The sequence below is a fragment of the Lissotriton helveticus genome, chromosome 4_1 (assembly GCF_964261635.1).
Source record: "Lissotriton helveticus chromosome 4_1, aLisHel1.1, whole genome shotgun sequence".
Lineage (NCBI taxonomy): Eukaryota > Metazoa > Chordata > Amphibia > Caudata > Salamandridae > Lissotriton > Lissotriton helveticus.
In genome coordinates, this window is record NC_136063.1 from 731,437,418 (window position 1) to 731,457,072 (window position 19,655).

Below are 19,655 nucleotides of genomic sequence, written 5' to 3' on the forward strand. Positions count from 1 at the left end.
CCACAGGGATCTTCAGGGCCAAATAAAGCATTTTCAAAAATATTTTTAGCCGTATTCACACTGGGTGCTCGCATCCGGTTGATTAAAAAAAATGAAGCTGTGCTTTGTTTCTTTGAGCCCCCCGGGTAGGCCAGGTCCCGGGGGCAAAGGGGAAATAATATGCAAAGCCCCGGAGGTCACCACCTACCTGGAGCTAAGATAAAAAACTGCTTAGGGAGCTCCAAACCCCCATGCAGCCCCAGGGACTGCCTCCTCCCTGGGACTTTAATATATTTGAGGTGGGGGCCTCATGGGCTCCCCCTAGTTCCAGGGACCACCACCTCCCCAGGGCTTTTTAATTAATGGGGACTTGCACGCCCCCCCAAGCCTCAGGGTCCACCACCTTCCCAGGGCTTTCTACTCAAAGGGAGGGGGCCCCTCTCCTGGAGCCCTAGATGGCCCTGGGGACTGCCACTGCCCTGGCCCGGCTCCAGCAATGTCCCGGATGTCCACCCCCGGGACATTGCCATTTGCTATGTCAGGTGGGGAGCACGGCTCCCGCCCTGCCATAGCAAACAATACTTTGCTTCTTGGAAGCAAGAGCATGGACCATTCTCTCACTTCCAAGAAGCTAAGGAGATTGCTTTTGCAGAAGGGGAGCTGCATGTCAGCAGCTTCCCTTGTCCAAAAGCAATCCGACTGCGGCAGGATGCGGAGAGCAGGCTGGAACAGCGGCAGCATTGGGGCTCCCCCACGGTCCCCAGCGTAAGGCCAGGCCCCGGGGGATGGGGTCACCGGGGCCATAATTATAAAAAATAAAGGCTGGCCAAGCCCCAGGGTATGGGGTCCTCGGGCCAGAAGGGGCCCGGGAAGGGGGTCCACGTGCCCTCCGTCCCGTAATTAAATACATATATTTTTTTTAACGATGCCAGGCCCCTGGGGATGGGGGTCACAGGAGCAAAAAATGGCCCAGAGAAGGGGAGCCATGCGCCCCCACTTCCGTAATATTATTCAAGATAAAAAAGAGGCAATGGATGGGGTCCCCAGGGTCAAAATCACTTTCAGGAGGGAGCCACGTGACCCCTTCCCATTTTTTCTAAAGTATTTTTTTTAATGGCTCAGCTCCTGGGGAATGGGGCCCCCAGGGCCCAAAAAGAGGTTAAGCCAAGGGGGGGCCACACTGCACCCATCTAACAAAAAAAAGAAAGAAAAGCTGGCATCTTGCGGGAGGCTCCGCCCCCTCCCTGTACCACTCTGAAAATACGCTCCTGGCGCGTTCTAAGTTGAGGGATTAAGTCCCTTGAATCCTGAGAGACCTTGGGGGCAACAACCCAACCAGGGACCTCCAGTAAACACAAACGCACCTCCTGGTGCACTGCTGCTCGGGGTATGAAGTGCACTTTAGTCCTGAGGTCCTCAGGACAAAACTAGAGAGTATGGCCAAAGGCGATTCTCAGCAATCCAGCTGTGTGGGGCTAACTGTAGGTACCTGGTGGGCTAGTTGGCCCCCAGGGACCCTCAGGATTCAAGGGGACTTAGTCCCCAACCCAAAACCCTCCAGGCGGTGCGTTTGCAGAGTGGTAGAGAAAAGGGTTGTGGCTTGTGTCCGCCTGTCAGCAATCCCACTATTAGTTGCATACTGGAGGTATCAGGTAAGCTAATTGGCCCCTAAGCACCCCCGCAGCGAAGTTGACTTTAATCCTCATACAAGAGTGCCCAGGAAGTGCGTTTGCAGAGTGATGGGGATATATATATTTATATATATATATTCTCTGGAAAAAACATAGGTTTCAGACATGTTATAGTTAGGAATTAGCAGTTAAAAACCTTAGAAATTCACTGAAAAAAATATAAGTTTTAGGAGTGTTATAGTTAGCTGGACATTTCACTCATACAAAACCATTGATATTCCTTTGTTATAGTTAGTTCTGCTAACTATAACTCGCGTGCCCGCAACCACTGCTGATGATGTCACATATTACATCATTCATGACATGGTCCCAAAACGTGTTTTCCCATGTTAATTTCCATAGGGCGGTTGGACTCACTTTTAGCCCGAACGGCTGAATGGATTGCCACGAAACTTGGCAAAATTGTAGGGACTGGTAGCCCGATGTACCTTTGCTATGTCTCAAGATATGTGATCCAGTGGATTTTGAGTAATTTAGGTTAAAAAATATATATATATCTATAGGCGCGCCCCGGTACGCGCACCGGGGAGCGCTCCCGGCGCGCACTGCGAGTTCGCGCGTGGAAAGCTGATTGGCTCTCGGGTGTCTGTCAACATTCGAAACAGTCCGGAGCGGCCGCCATCTTGTGTCTCGGTAGGATCGAGACACAAGAGGTGGCAAAAACAAAGGGGGAAATAACCAAAAGGAGGCTGGGTAGACCCCCCCTGACCCCCTAGGTTTGATGTGGGGGCCATAAAAGGGTCCAGCGGGACAAAAATAGAATTAAAAAAAAAATTGATTTTCGCGGGGGGGGGGGGGAGCACCGGGGATCGTACCGGGGAGTGTTCCATGGGGAAAAATAGTGAAGAACATTAGTGTAAAATAATCATTTTGAGTGATCAGAGGTAGGGTAGCTCTGAAAAGAGCTTTTGGGTTCTGTGGCTGATTTAGGTACCTACAAGTACATCCCACACACACCCACACGCACACACCCCACACACACACACCCACACACACCCACACACACACTCCTCACACACACACACCCATACATCTCACAGACACACACACACCCCACACACATAACCATATACCCCCACACCCACACACTCCCCACACACACCTCACACACCCACACCTCCACCCACACCCAAACACCCCACACACCCACACCTTACACATCCACACCCACACCCACACCTACACACCCCACACACCCACACTCACACAAACACCTCACCCCCCCCACACACACACACACCTCACAGACACACCCCACACATCCCACACACACCTCCCCCCCACACACACACACATACCTCACAGACACACCCACACATCCCACACACACATACACATCCCACACACATACCCCCCATACCCACACACCCCCCACACACACCTCACACACCCACACCTCCACCTACACCCAAACACCCACACACACACCTTACACACCCACACCCCCACCCACACCCACACACCACACACACCTACACCCACACACACACCTCACCCCCCCCACACACACACACCTCACAGACATACCCCACACATCCCCCACACACATCTCATCCCCCCTCACACATGGGGAAAACCCAGTGAAACAGTAAAATAATAATTTAAAGTGCTTAGAGGTAGGGTAGCTCTGCATAGAGTTGTTGTGTTGTGTGGGTGATATAAGTACCAGCATGTAGGTACCAATGCAGAGTTTTAAATTCAATGTAGACTGTCTCCTCTGTAGATAATTTGCATGTTGTTACAGAAGTTATTGTGGTATATGGAATCTATACTATAGTCTGTCAGGAAAGCAGAAACAACATGGAGGCAGGAGATGAAAAAGAGATGTCAAATACACATTGGAGATAATAAAGTGGGAGAAAGGAAGTAACTATGAGCAAAATTACTATGTAACACAAAAAAGTTGCACAGTATACTATAAGTCTCACTTTATATTATAATCATTTTGGTACTACTTCATGAATTACATATAAAAATGAATAATGTCTCGAACAATTTTTGATTATTAAATATACATTTATTTTTCTGATTCTTTTTCAAAATTTAATAAAACTTCTAACAATATATTGTCTGAAATGTCCTCATTTTCATTCTGTGATTCTATTGCTTCCACACACTCAAGTAATTTATGGTCCAGAGACTCATCCATAAAGTCAAAGTCATCATTCTCAGCAATATTTTCTTCAGGGTTGTTTTCCATAACAATTTCGAAAGAAATATTCATTTTATTCTGTTCTCCTTCCATTTTCTTGCTGTAAATTGCATAAAAAATAAATATATCAGTAGAGATAGGGCACTGTTGGGTTTAAGTTCAGACAGGTAGTTTTGATTTTTTAACAGTGAAGTTATCTTTGGGCAGTGTATGGTATCAGGCTGGAAGTAGAAATATAAAAAAGTGTATGTGATAAAGGCTAAGTAAATTCATAATTATACAAGAGAAGTCTAACTCAATCCATAACTATAAAAGAGAAGCCTATCTCGATCTATAACTATTACAGAGGGATAGTATATAACTATCAGAAAATGTTTTCCCAAATTAACTTAAAGGGCACAGCATACTTCACTTTCCAAAATAACAACTTACCTTTGTGAAAGCAGTTGAAGTTCTCAGTGAAAATCTTTTTCAAATGTACTTCCGGAAGTAGTAGTCAAAATGGCTGTGTTTCATGGGGTACAGCTCATACACCGATCGTACAATGGGGGTACGGCTCGTACACCGATCGTACAATGGGGGTACGGCTCATACACCGATCGTACATGGGGTACGGCTCGTACACCGATCGTACAATGTAGGTACTGCTAGTACAACGATCATACAATGGGGGTACGGCTTGTACACCCCATGATCGCAGGGGTATGGTGCGTACCCCTGCGATCATGGGGGGTACGCACCGTACCCGGGGGGCCGTTCCGTATCTGTTTCGGTGCTTTTACGGCTGTTTACAGCTCCCGTGGAAAAAGGGTCGTACGGTGCGTACCCGACACGTATCGTACTTGCTGGGTCGTAAAAACCAGCCGCGAACTGTACAGATGTCGCGTACAGCGGGTTCCAAGGGAGAATCTTACGGAGATTAGAGTCTACGGTATCTTGTACGACTCGTACGTAGTATGGCTCCTGGTACGAATTGTACTTCGTCGTACGTACGGGACATTTACAGGTACGATTCGTACGGGGAAAAAACGCTCCGTACGACGATTCGGAGCGCTTTTTACCGGATCGGAATCGACCCCTTGATGTGTAATATGAATGTGCTCTGCTCAAAACACTTTATCACTTACATCATGCAGATTAGGAACCAACTATCACGTAGTCCGACAAGGTGTTGTCTAAACAAGGGTTCCCTCTCACCTCAATGCACTACAACTTTTTCGTTTATTATTTAATATGTAACCTTATGTGCATCTAACCCTATCCTATGACAGTTCCAAACCCTGTGCCAGCGTTTTCTATTTTTGACTCCTATTACCATTGTTAGCACCATTATGTTAAGGAAACCTTATTTGTGGTATAGACACTACTGATGTGTCCCTGGGATTTGTCCCTGTTTTTCTTGTTTGTTACCTCAGTTACCAACACATTCCTTAATATTTTTAAGATCCTTACTCCTCTTAAACACTCTGCGACCAAAGGTACTGGCTTATTAAATTAACATCTGCAATGTAATATACCTTGTTGTTATGTTGTGTGACACTGTAAACCAAATCGCTCAAACACCAATTCTATCTCGTCGAATTGTGCTCCACAAATACCCCTGACTACTGAGTCTTTAGAACAATCAGTCCACTGTTTAACTTGCATTCAACTGTGTTATCTTTTATTTAAGAAGGAGTGGTAGCTTAATAACCATACCATGTAATAATAAACCCTCCTTATTCTTTGTATTACTTGTTTCTTTTTAATGAATTTGAATATGATGAACTACATTACGGTTACATGTATATACGTACCCCAGGAATTTTGATTCTGTTTTTTTTTTTAATGATTCTATTTAAGATTTAAATATGACTCTCCTGTTACTTTCCCTCTGCTTTTCTTACTCCTTTCACTTCTTATTCACCTTCCATTAATTTCAATCACGTACACTTGAACCGCGTTCTTGCACCTTAATCACCTCTACACATTAGCCGTGACTTCTCTTACTATGATTATGACCCTTGTCATGGTTTTCTACAATCCCGTTTTTCGCGTCATCCAAACTCAGCACTAGTGACACTTTTAACCATGATAAAGCCACTGATCCTAATGCTGGGTTTTAACATGAAGCCAATTACCCTTAGACCGACGCTATATAGTATTACTGTTGGTTTTGCATTTTTAATATCGCACTAACAAGTGAGTTTTCACGAGTCCTTTACTAGTGGGATAGCTTTCTCCCAACACCTGGTTGTCGGTCTAGACATCCACAGGACGTGACACTTTCACCCGGAAGTGCTGCACGCGCTCTTTACTTCAAAAAGGGAGTAAACATGGCTGATAGAGAACACTCCCTCTCACCAGGCCCAGACGCCACCGGACACAATCTTCGAACAGCATTTTGCTCACAATTAAGTCAGGGGTCGAGCTATGAACAATGCTCATGACACCCCATTTAACTTATTTGAGGGTGTGAGCTCGTGGGCTGATCACCAACCACTTAATCACTGGTTGGTGTGGGATCCCGACAATTGAAATGTATTTTTTCAGTTACTTACTCTTATAGATTTACATCAAAATATTTTTTTTCTGAGATACATTGGTCGTTGCTGGCTTACTGTACTTCCATACTTCGCATAAGCAGCGTCTTATGTACTTCCTAATGAAAGGCAAACACGCTGTTCTTTTGCCCGCCATCTCACACTACTACCACTTTTTGCACACTTAGCATAGGCAGTTCTAGTTATTTGTTGCTCTGACTTGGTCTTTTGCTCACCTTTGAATTTTCATATTGATGCCCCGCATTTGACCTAGGGCTTAACGCATGCCATTACGTGGTTTTGGAGGTTCAGACCTCCACCTTTTTTACTCTTACCACTAGTCGCGGCTCTTTGTAAAGCGGACTATCCAACTCACTGAACCCAGCCGAGCATGGGATCCCGTTTGATGGATGAGTTGTACTATTGCCATAATCACTCTTTATATTGGCCCGGCCCATGTACGATTATTCATTTCAGGCTTTGCTTTCTTATAGATTTACCCTGCACCTTTGATACGTCCATTTACTACTACAGTACTGACCTGGGATTTTTCCTATATGGGATTACAGGTGGTCCTGATCCAATTTCTCAACTAATTCCACCAGTTACAGTGGGTATTAGCATCACTTACACTACTCTGCCATTACCTAGGCCATCACTTCAATCTTCACGTCCTGACGCGGATGCGTTCACATTGATTTCGAACTTCAGCTTTCTTGGCGAGATACCAAAATTTCAACCTTGGTAAGCCGACTCTTGCATATGGCATTATTTGTCACTCACTGGGTCACTTGGGTGCTTTTCATATCCTGAGATCACTATATACACTCCAAATCCTCTCTCCCTACACACTTCCACACCTGCTTAGGATAGTCTCCGCTCTGGTCTCCTCGGACTTTTACAACTCTAAAGTCTGTTTCTCCCCTTCCTGCCATACTTATTTACACTCATTTCCTGTACTTTTTTATAAACAAAATTTTTCTTGCACTATTCTCCAACGGGTCTTCTTCCCTTGGAGTACTCTTCTCTTTTCTTATGTGTATTCCATCTAAAAAAAAAAATTCTGGATCTACTTGCTGGTGATTTATGCATTTTCAATATTTATGTATATTGTATGCTATTGCAGCCCTGAAGAAGCCCATGTTTGGGGGAAACATGTTGGATCTTTACCTCTGAAAACCAAGCATATTTGAATTAAAAAGACAAAGGCTACAACAACAACGTCTAGTTATTGCTTTTTAAATCTGTACACACTGTTTTTCCTATCTGCTCTTAGTATATATATTGCCTCTCATATCCCCCTAGTGCATTATTAATTTTGTGGGCAAGTGGTAGCTGACCATTTGAGGCGGCACAGAAAGGCTGGAATCTACACCAATGCAGTCATACGAAAATCCCGATGAACAGGGCAAAGGACAAAAAGAAACTAAAGGATGGTCAAAAAAGAATCTAAACCTAGAATCACCAATCACGATATCATCCATGAGTAGGCTAGAAGAAGACCCAGACGTCCTGGAAATATTACCCAGAGAGGACCACAAGGCCCCATGGAGTAAAACACTATTAACACCCTGGACCAGGCAATAAAGGCCTTGAACTTCCAGTCAGACAAAATGGACGTTCAAATTGAGTTAATAAATATTATTGCAGGCCACATTTCAGGCATAAATACCAGGCTGGATCACATGGCAACCTTGCTCCTAGGGAGGCTAAATAAGGGTCCACACACCGAGACCATCCAGCCAAGCTGTGTATGTGGCAAACTTGTGAACAATATGTCAAACTTACCGGTCATACTAAAGGATATCCTAGGGGCAGTTCAATCATCAGTGGTAACAATACAAAACAACAAAACCACGAGCCCCACCAGGGAGACCAAATCAGAAGAGGAAATCGGGAATCAGCACATAGTAACAAACCCCAACCAAAACAGTGACCCAGAAGAAGAGATAAGTGAAGAAAACTCAGATCACGGAGTTGGCCAAATAGAGCAAGCACAGAGCACAATGATCGATACAAAAGTCAAGTTAACCAAAAGACAAAGAAAACGCGCAAGGAAAGGGAGGGCACAACTTAAATTCCAACCTTCAGCTCACATGCATACGTATCCCATCTTTCGTCATATCACCTCAAAAGTAACGAAACCAGACTCGGAAGTAACCATTTTAAAACATACAGTCAACACCGCAGGCCGACCGGCACAGCCAAGTGCAGCGAATGGGAATAGCCTTATCATAGAATCATCAATCTGCCCAATCTCTGAAACACTAAAACTCACACAAGGGAGTAAAAATTTAAATACCCGAGAACAAACAACTAAACGTCCCCAGGACAAAGACAAAGATGAGGTTAATAAAAGTGTTTTAGTCCAAGAGGACTGTGTAAATCGGATAGTCACGATTCACCAGTCAGATGGAATCCAAATCCCTGAAGACATGTTAGCAAATCAAGTTACAACTGACGTGGATGCAAAAGAAAATGTAAGCAATACATTTAACCAAAGGAAATCCTTAAAAAAAGTCGACGAAAAGGACAACATAAGAATACTGATAAAAATCAACGTAAACTACCTCTGGCGAATTTGCAGCATTCAACAAACAGATCAACTAACAGCGTGCACACAGATAATACAACATACAAATAATGATAAAACGAAGGACAAAAAAAAATAACAAGGAGCAAAGGCAGAGTACGGTCAAGACGAATGAATTCGCCGTTCACCATAAAAGAACGGATAAATCAATCGAAGAAATAACAATAATTACACAGAACCAAGGGAGAGTAATAACTGTAAAAGGTGAAATAACTCCAGAACCAAAATCGGAAGAGGATAATAAAGCAAAATTGGATCCTCGGATGCAAGTAGAATCCGATGAAAAATTGTCATTTATACCCGAATACCAGACATCAGGGGGTCAAGATTTTCTGAACAGAGGCAGTATAATGCGGCTGCTGAGAGAAATACCTGAACTGGACGATATAGTATCTCAAGATCTCCTGTCTGTAGAATTTATACGCACAAAATACAATCAGCAGGTAGAAGAATCGTTAACCACCTGGTCGTCTAAAGAAATAGTAGATAGAATACTTGCCAAGAGTATGTCCTTTGAAGCCTGGGGCATAGATTTAAGGCGGCAACAACGGGAAAAATATCCTTTTCCCCTATTAAAAAGCAAAAAGACAGGAGATACGAAAAAGGAAGAGGGGAATACCCAAAAATCATGCCTAAAGAGTGCCAGTTCAGCAACTCCGCAAAAAAGACCTCAAAACACAAGGAGACAGGTAAATGCAGCGGAGCTAGGAGGGTTTCAGGAACAGATCACTGACTGGTCCTGGGTAGCAAAGGTTCTGAGCAATAAGTGTCCCTAGCAAGTCCGGATATTTAAAGGAGGATAACAAATTACCCTTAAAGATAACAGTTGTTAACCAAATGGAATCCATCGCTCAAACCACAGTTGATAACCAAAAGGAATCTATCGCTCCAACCATACATACGATCAGCCTCTGCTCCTGGAATGTCCATGGTTTTAACAACATGGGGCACGACCATGAAACCGCAACTTTTTTGGAACAACACGACCTAATATTATTACAAGAAACCTGGAACCTGTCCCAAGTTTCCATCCCTGGCTATATAGAGTTTCATGTCCTGGCAGAAAAAGTCTCAAAATTCGGACATCCGAGAGGAGGTTTAACAACGTATATCGCCCAACAATACAGATGGGAAACAGAAGATGTAGATACTGGACTAAAATGGATACAAGCAATAAAACTTACGGATAAGCTGAACCCAAGTTCGCTTATTCACAACCTATTGGTGCTCAACGTTTACATACACCCGGAAAAAAAACATAAAAAGGAAAAGTTGTTAACATTACTAACCATAATCAGGGCATTGCAAAGCACTCACGAATCATATTCTATGATCGTCTCAGGGGATTTCAATAGTAACCTAACAAAAGATGACAAAATAACTCAAGCTTTCGGAGAACTGGGCCTTTCAATTTTGAACAAAAAAGATAAAGGGGACAGTGGCATACATATAACTTTTGTAAGCGGAAATCGAAAGTCATTAATAGATTTTACAATAATGAGTAAAAATTTGACATCGAAGGTGAGCTCATTTACAGTTGGGCAACGCCCAGAAAGCGATCATCTCCCATTAATCACCAAAATAAAAATGTTGGTCAACAAGACTGAAAAACAAAATATCTTCGCTCAGAATACTGAAAGATTCAATCTTTGCAAACTAAAATGGGGTGGGAAAGACATAAGACCAACAATGGACAAGTTCAAAAAAGAATTACTCAGATTAACACCAGAGGAAAAAGAAAACCCGATAAAAACATGGGAATATTTATGTGAAGTCCTAACTAGAAACCCACCAATTATGAAACACGATGCGAGAAGAATTGATACTGGGGGAAAGCCTTGGTATACCTTCACCTTGCGAGAGGAAAAAAGGTAAATTACACGTGAAGTCCGGAATCAGATAACAGAGTTAAAAAGCGGGAAAAAACCAGATAAGACAAAACTAAAACTTATGCGGAAAAGATACAAGCGTATGCTGAGTAATACAAAAATGCCGGGAAACTCAAAAATGCCCGAACATTCTGGGGAATCATTGATAAATTGACAAAAGGCAATAACCTAAAACAGGAGGCAGGCATTGAGGAAAACAAGTGGATCCAGCACGTTAAAAACACGTTTACGGACAGAGAAGACGCACAAAAGGTGCACTGTAAACCAGAATGCGAATTATGCACTAGAAACTCCGTACACGCGGGAAGCATTCTAGGAAAAGGAAATAGCTCCCGGGAGATACCTTAAAGCCACCGGCGGGCTGTGAAAATCAGAATAAAGGGAAGCCAGTAAATTTACTTGCTACAAAACCAGAAAAAGCAGAAGATAGAGCAGCAGACATTCTAGTAACAACCGCCCAGCTAAAAGCCATAATAAATCGTCTGAAAAAAGAGGGTACAGCAGGCCCAAATGGGCTTCCAAACGCTATCTTTAAATACTCGCCTGAATTCTGGGCAGAATACTTAACACCAATCTTTAATTCAATTTACAACCAGAATAAACTGCTTAAATCCTGGAACGGGAGTATAATCCACTCTATTTTTAAACAAGGTGATCACAACGAGCCGGGGAATTATAGGCTGATATCGCTGATGGATGTGGAGGCAAAATTATATGGGTCATGCTTATTGTCACACCTTCAAGACTGGATGGAAGATAATAAAATAATACCAATGTTCCAAACGGGATTCCGGCTAAGGACCGGTACACTAACACATCTGATAACCCTGGCTCTCCTGAAGGAAAAAGCAGAAAAAAGGAAGACAAGACTATACGCTTGTTTTATAGACCTACGCGCAGCTTTTGACAGGGTGGATAGAACCCGACCATGGGAAAAATTAAGAACATGGGGCCTCCCGAAGAAGCTACTGGAGGCAATTATAAGCTTGTATAGCAACACCTGGGCACGTGTTATATTGGGAGATGGAAGCAGCATCACGGCTGAAATTAATACACAACAGGGCTTAAAACAAGGCTGCGTACTGGCCCCAAGCTTATTTAACCTTTATATGGCAGACATCGTCAGTCATTTGGAGGTCGGGGAAGGTCATCCACCATACTTGTCAAAAACTCTGATCCCCTTCCTGCAGTATGCGGATGACATTGTTGTTCTGAGTCAAACGCCAATTGGCCTGCAAAGGAGGATCAATAATTTGGTTATTTATTTGGAACACGAACAGTTGGAATTGAATAAAGATAAAACCAAAGTGATACGCATTGTGGACCCGAAAAAGCAAACTTTTATATGGTACGCAAACAGTACCCCAATAAAGGAGGAAACATCATATAAGTACCTAGGACTGAAATTGGGGCGATGAGCAACGAACAAAGAACATAAACTCTACCTAAAGGCAAAAGCACAGTCCCTGATCTACGCATACCGGCAACTACAAAAAAATTAAACTGTCCAAACTACACACACCTCCTGAAAGTGATAAAAGCGCAAACCCTACCCACCTTGTCATACGCACTGGTCACCTGGTGTGGCAAAGAGGCGGGGCTGTTAAACCGCCTACAAACAAAGGTATATAAGGCAGCTTTAAACCTTCCAAAATCAGCATCACCAGCGCAGGTTCGTTTGGAATTCGGTCTGCTGAATCAGAAATTCCGCAGTATGGGAACTTTTCTGAAACTCTGTCATAAGCTACGTATGTCTGAAGATGGCTCACTGGACAACCTGTGCTGGAGAGAAATCATCACCCAGCAAAAACAGCACGTGCCAAACAGTTGGGGAGATTTCTTGTCCCAATCCTTGAATGGTATAGGACTCGAAGCAACATGGGATTTGACCCCAGACAGTAACAGTTTCGACAAGATTATAAACAATGCAGTCAAATGGGAATCCTATCTGGAAGTCAAAACAACTACCGCAAAACGACGACACGGGTGGACCGTGATAAACTCATATTCTGGGGTAAAGTCACAGTCTTATCTGGAAAGTCACTTTAGTAGGCCACTAAAACAAAGATACATAGAACATCGACTGAGCCTACAGTTTTCAAAGGACCTGCTACCTTCCTGGAAAGGTAGTCATGCTGACCCTAATTGTCGTCTATGTGGATATCAAAATGAAACTTTAACCCACTTACTATGTGCTTGCCCGGCACTTACGGATTTGAGGAGACGGCTTTTAAAGTCCATTTTTAACAAACTGAACATCCGAACATGCAGGCAAGCTGTAATTCGATGGTTAGATGGATCATCTGCCATATTGGCATGTAGGGGGGTTACATACATGAAGTCAGTCCAATCACTCCTACAACAAGCGGAACAAGGAACTATAATACCACACTGAAATATATGAGCCCAAATTATCTGTATGGACTATTCATTTTAATTGATTATTTAAATGTTAATATTTACCTAATATTTTAACGAAGATCTAAATGCATTTTGTAATAATTTTTATTAATTTTATACAATAAAAATTGACTTGACTTGACTTGACAGTGCACTAATCAAATATGCCAATCATGGCGAAATATTTATGTTCACAATTTTCACAGAGAGCACTTTAGCACTGATTAGCAGTGGTAAAGTGCCCAAAGTGCTAAAGCCAACAAAAACAGGTCAGGGTTCCAGATACCTTGTCTCTTGAAACAGGCATACATTATGCTCTTCCACACGCGTATTCCAGTCATGAAATGTCAGCTTAGATCTGAGACCATACACATTCCAGGAGATGACAAACAACTTGTTTAGCACAGCTTTTAAAGAATTTTTGATGGATATTCTGGAATGAGGAGTGCCAGTTGTGAGAGGCTGAGGAGTCCAATTATAGGATTGTGAACTAGCAGGACCCAATGGTGCAGTGTTAAGTGTATTGTGAATCACACTATTTGAGTTAAGTTTCACTGAGTCACGAGGGTAGGAGTAATATGGAGTAATATGGAGGAACAGCCCTTCCAGAATCCTTTGCAATATGAATCTGGTTTGGAGGTAGGATCCATGACTGCATCGAGTTTGGACATGCACTGTCAGCCCTCATGAGTCAGTCAATCTCGCTAAGGTATGAATAGCGAGTAATCATCATCTGAGTATGATACTTATCGGCGTGGTGCACTGGCCTGGAGTATTTAAATTGGGTATTGGAGACGGTCAGGGGGGATGTCTTGTCATCAAGTTATCAACCAGGTCCATGTTACAGAGTGTTAGTTCTATCCTGTCAAATTTGGAATTAGGGCACCAATGTCATCACATATGACTAAACGGCATCCTCTGACATGCCTAAGCGACTATTCCCCTTTGGCAGTGGCATGGGGACTCAGCTTAGGGATATAGGTCATCATATGGAACAATTAGATCATTTAAAAATTACCCATTTAATTAGCCAATTAAATTTCACATATTGAAAAACATGTAAAACATCATAATGCACATTCAATATCTTACCAACCTCCTCCCACACACCAAAATTACTAAAATGTAAAGCACCAAACAACAGCACTTTAAAAATTCTACCTAAAGAATCACCAAATATGAACAACTAAATGTAATGTATTGTTACCTGCAATCTGTAAAATGATATTCTTATGACCACTATATTTTTATGAACTATTTGTGCCTGAAAATATTTTTGAGGCAATATTAGTGTCCACCTTGGAATCACTGTAGGTCATCATATTTCCACCCATACCTGAAACTTAAGTGTTTCTAGTCATATCTATGGTACCCACATGAGAGGATAAATACTCCAGGTTATACCTCAAGATATTTTTAACTGGGATTGGATTCCTGCATATATACAATAATCACTTATTTAAGAACTCCCACCAATTATTGAGCCCACCATGGTGGTATTTCCATACCATGGTGTGGAAAATCGCCTATGATGACGCATGCCATGAGAAGTTGTGAGTGAGACGATTTCTCCACAATCTATTTTTGATTTAGGTAGAGCGCTACCTACACTCTTTCTAATTTCTAGCAAGCTGGCCATTTGCAGTGTGTTTATGTTTAGATGTGGAGGACATGAGCAGGTCAAATAGCTCTTTATCTCCAGTTGTGTTTAGAGTTTCAACGAAGGGGCTGATTATGATATGGCCTGTAAAGACTCTGACCTGCGGTTGGACTCGCATCTTAATGGCCCGGTAGGTTTAGTTTCAGACTGCCTTATTATATTGCAGGCAGTTGGAAAGTAAACCTGCCAGTCTTTCCGGCTGGCTTCCGACAGGCTAGGGGAGCTCATCCGCCAGTCGGAAGCCGACAAGTAATCTCAAGGGTGGAATTACAATCACAGTTCCGACATGGTTTTCAAGCCGGTCTGTCCGCCATGGAAACCATGTTGGGAAGGGATTCGGGGGCCCCCAGCAGGGCTCCCTTTGGTGCACGGTGCCCCCCTTGATCCCTGCACCTTGGTGCCTGCCATGGGTGCAGGGATGAACAGCCCCTCCCATTTGACTATGGGAGCATGCATTACAGCCGGTTTATGGCCGTAATGCATGCTCACAAAGTGAAATATAGAAATGCGACCGAACAATGTTCAGTGACATTCTATTGAGGCGACCAGGACCAGGTGCTGGTCAGTCTCATGACAGAGTCGATGTCAGGCGGAAGTGATTCTACCCAATATTATAATAACCCCTTTAGTCTTTGTAATGTGCAAAACATCTTAATTCAGGTTATGCAGAATTCTGAAATATCTCATTTATTTTTATTTTTGTGATTACGCCTATTGAAGACTGTTTTGTATAGACAATGTCGCATAGAACAATATCTTCTGCCCAAACTAGACACCTGCATTACATTAAGTGACTTTTATGGACAATATCTGTGCTCATGCGTAAAACGTCACAGAAGTTACAGGCAAACGTTTGTGTGATTCTCCAGAACATCCGTAAGAGAAAATGGTGCAATATCTCACACACCACAGTTTTTTACATGACTTCATATAATACAAAATATTTTAAGAAGTAAAGGTTTTTGTATAAATATTTTGGTCACATTTCCTACAGTTGGTCAACAATTAATTGTCCTGATACTTTTCTCATGCTTTAAGACTAGTGAAAGACTTTCCTTAAGACTAGTATTTAATTATTTTGACAATCATAATGCATTACAAATCATTGCTTAAGTTTAAATATTGTAAGTCTAAAGCAGCATAATGCAACACATTAACTTTTAAATATGTCTGGTTAGACTAAGAGAAGAAAGCAGACCACTTGGTTTTCAGGTTCCTGCACGCACTTTTTCACACTGAAATGGGGTCTAGTGCTCAATTTGTTTTTGTAGCTAGAAGTGCATCTCGCCTCCTGTTTTTGACGCAGTAATGAGATCATAACATAATTACCACGTTTTAGCATAGGTCTATGAGTAGTCCATTTTGAAATGTGTTTGGCTTGATAATAGCCACATTCCTAAATAAGTAAATATGTTAGCCTTTTACCAATATGTTCATGAAGATATTTTCTTCAGTAAACATATATTTCAGGCTAAAAATACCATCATCTTCTACTTGGCAGGAATTCACAAAGAGATTCCTTGCAAGTGTAAATGGATTTACTACTATGACATTTCTCCACCACAAGTGCAGATGCCAACTCTAATGGGTCCCACTAAAGGTATGGGAAGTGGGCGTTACAAGGCATGGTTTGCCTTGGAAGATTTGAGAAAGCCCACAAACATGCATGTTTGAGAATGAGCATTCCAAAAACTCTGATCCAACGTGTACCCTTCCACTGAAATTGTCAGAGAATAGTAGGGCAGGAATAGCCCTCAGAATTAATTGTGGTGTAAGAGAAGGGCTTTCTCCACGGAACAAATGTGTTCCATGTGGAGAAGAAAATGCACATTTAGTTCAGAAGTACTATTCCCCCTGTGTGGAGTTCAATGGCATGTACAATTGCACAAAATGGGACCAGGACCCCTCAGGAAATGTCAGAAGGCATTCCCAGTGGTATGCATGGGAACCTGCACGAGGAAAGTCTTTCAAGGCGTATGATTAGAAATGTTTGTGAATAGCAAAAATAAATAAATATGCATCCATATGTAGAAGTACTTCTACTAGTATTGAAGTGCCTATTTATAGCTTCATTAATGAATAGGGTCCATATTCTTTACAAACAGGCATGTAATGTCTCTAAGCTCATAAACATTTCTCGCAAATCACTCACCCGCTTGATGAAACAAGTATCACGCTGTAGCCCTCATTCAGAACATGCTTAACACAATTACATACAAATTAATTTTGCTACTAAAAAAATGTCAGACCTCCTTACTTTGTCAATGCGGAATAACCGTGATGAAGACAAGGCTTTACATGGTTATTCATGTTCCCTAATAATTTGCAAACATCCTTTCAGCTCACATATAGCTACTTGGTTTTAATTGCCAATGCCATAATTGGTGTCCCCACCGGCGTTTTACCTGGTGTAGATAAATGCCACTGCTGTTACAAAGGTGCACATATGTTTAATGACACGTTAATTAGGCCCAGGTGAAATGTTGTTTACACTGGGGAAATGTTGCGTAATTTCAGGCATTTTGTGTGATGATTGCTACTTGAAGTGCCAGAGGTTCTACCATTACCACACTTTGTATAATTAACATATCATTTGTGTAAAAATCTGTTTGCAGGGGCCTATGAACAATGTGAATTAGCAGAACGCAAGAAGATCTTGTTCAGGTCATATGCAATCATTTGTAATGCTTTAGCTCAAAATGTGTGTTGGTATCCAAAATGGATGTCAGGATGCATTTCACACTAACAAATGTTGCAAAATGCTGAACCGGCTTTTTGCATTAAAACACGGAATTTGGAGTGATGTTTATTTCTTTGCATTTCGCATATTTTCTGCAAAAGAATATATACAAATTTTGTACATGCATAGTTATGATTTATAGGAGTCAAAGGTTCTGGAGTACATTTTTGGCATGACCAATGCGTTTTTCTAGCGCTAATGCACCAGTTTTTGATCACTGTTACACATGGTGCTTAAAAATGTCGATTAGCCAGCCAGAAAAAAAACTTTTATTTTTAAACCATGTATATATGATGGCATATATGTTAATGCTTTCTATTGTTATCTGCAGTATGATATGCAGCAGCTGGTGAAGGTTCTGTTGGACCCTATTCATTATGAAATTATTGTGTGATGAGGAAAGCATTGGCCAAGGATCAACTGGAATTTGCTGATTCATTTGATAAGATATTCCAAATAACCTACTTACCCTTATGGTAATGAACATTCAGGTTCAAGCTGCAAATTGTTTGTGTAAAAACAGTAACTAACATTAAATATTTGTTTTGAGGGATCAAACCTTTTAGCCAAAGTGCTCCCCTAGCAGCTAACGTTATTCCAGCAGTGTTCTTTTTTTGCTGTTTTGTATTGTCTTTTTACTCCTTCTGTCTTTTCTCTGCAAATAAGCAAGCTATCAAAACATCTTAGTGACCACACTGAGAGCACACAGTGCTTCCAGGCTTACTTCATATTTTCATCTGGTCTAAACGCTTGCTTGTCATCATTGATGTACTAGTCGCAAGGCCAGTCTTAAACGTTCTTTTCCAGACGGGCATGCTGCAAGCATAGTTCAGTGGATCTCCTGCCAATATCCTTTTTGAAGGCAACATAAGTTGAACTCGAGGTAGTTTACTCCCTGTTTGCACAGGCTACATTTAGTGGCTCACAGATTCTGGTAACAGGGAAAACACTTTTCCTGCTTTCAACCTTTGTACATCTGTGATTTATCCTGGATGTTAGAGGGGCAGCGATTAAAGACACAATGCTGTGATCAATGTGTGACAGAGATTAAAACCTCAAATTCCCCCATCTCTTGAGGATAAAAGTCAGGTTTTTTCTACAATAATATTGAAACTCTGGGATTGATGTTCAGCATCTTATTTTCCCCTTCACGCTTACAGTTGAGAAAGGGATATTTTCTTTCTTCACCTTCCATCTGATCAATGGCCTAAGTACAAATGTGAACCAGGAACATCAGCAAAGCAGTGTTAAATCATCTCATAAGGCACCCTTTATGGTGGTGGGGAATCCAGTGATTTATGAATGCAGCTAATCTAAAAGAAAATCTAAAGAAACTTAATTGTAGAAAGTGTACTAAGTTAGTCTTTTAATCATTTTAGAATGTTATGAAATCTCAGTGCAAGCTGGCTACCTCTCAACAACCAAACTAAGAGAAGGGCTCTTGCCACAGGGATCGGTAATTGCAAAAGAGGACAAAATACTCTGGCAACACACTACAGAGTTTCTTGTTTTGTTGACTTTTTTAAATTCTATTTCCTTACTTTTATTGTTATCCTGTACAGTTCCTATCTCTCTTTGAGGTCATCTACATTTTTTGGGTAAATAAAAGCAAACAGTGGCAAGTAATTTCAGATCCATTCATTTCAACCAGTTCTTTTTTCTGGGAATTGCCACAGGTCACCATATCAAAACTTAAGAGTGAAATTGTTCAGCTCAAATGAAGACATGTCACAATGAGTAAGGGGAAAGGTCATAAGTTGCAAGGCAGCTAATCAATGCAAATGGTATTCTTGCTAACACCACATTCCTCACAAATTCATTTTATATCATTTTTAACCTTGTTTAAAGACGGATCATGTTTTAAACCCAAATAGTTTTATTTTTTACAGAGACACCATGTTTGAGTATTTTAATTCAAATGTATTTTTAAATTAGACTTGAGTAATCCAGGATGAAGGAAAGGGCATTTGGAAAATGTGCTTGCATCACATACTCTTCAATAAATTATCCATCCTAAGTCTGTATTCAA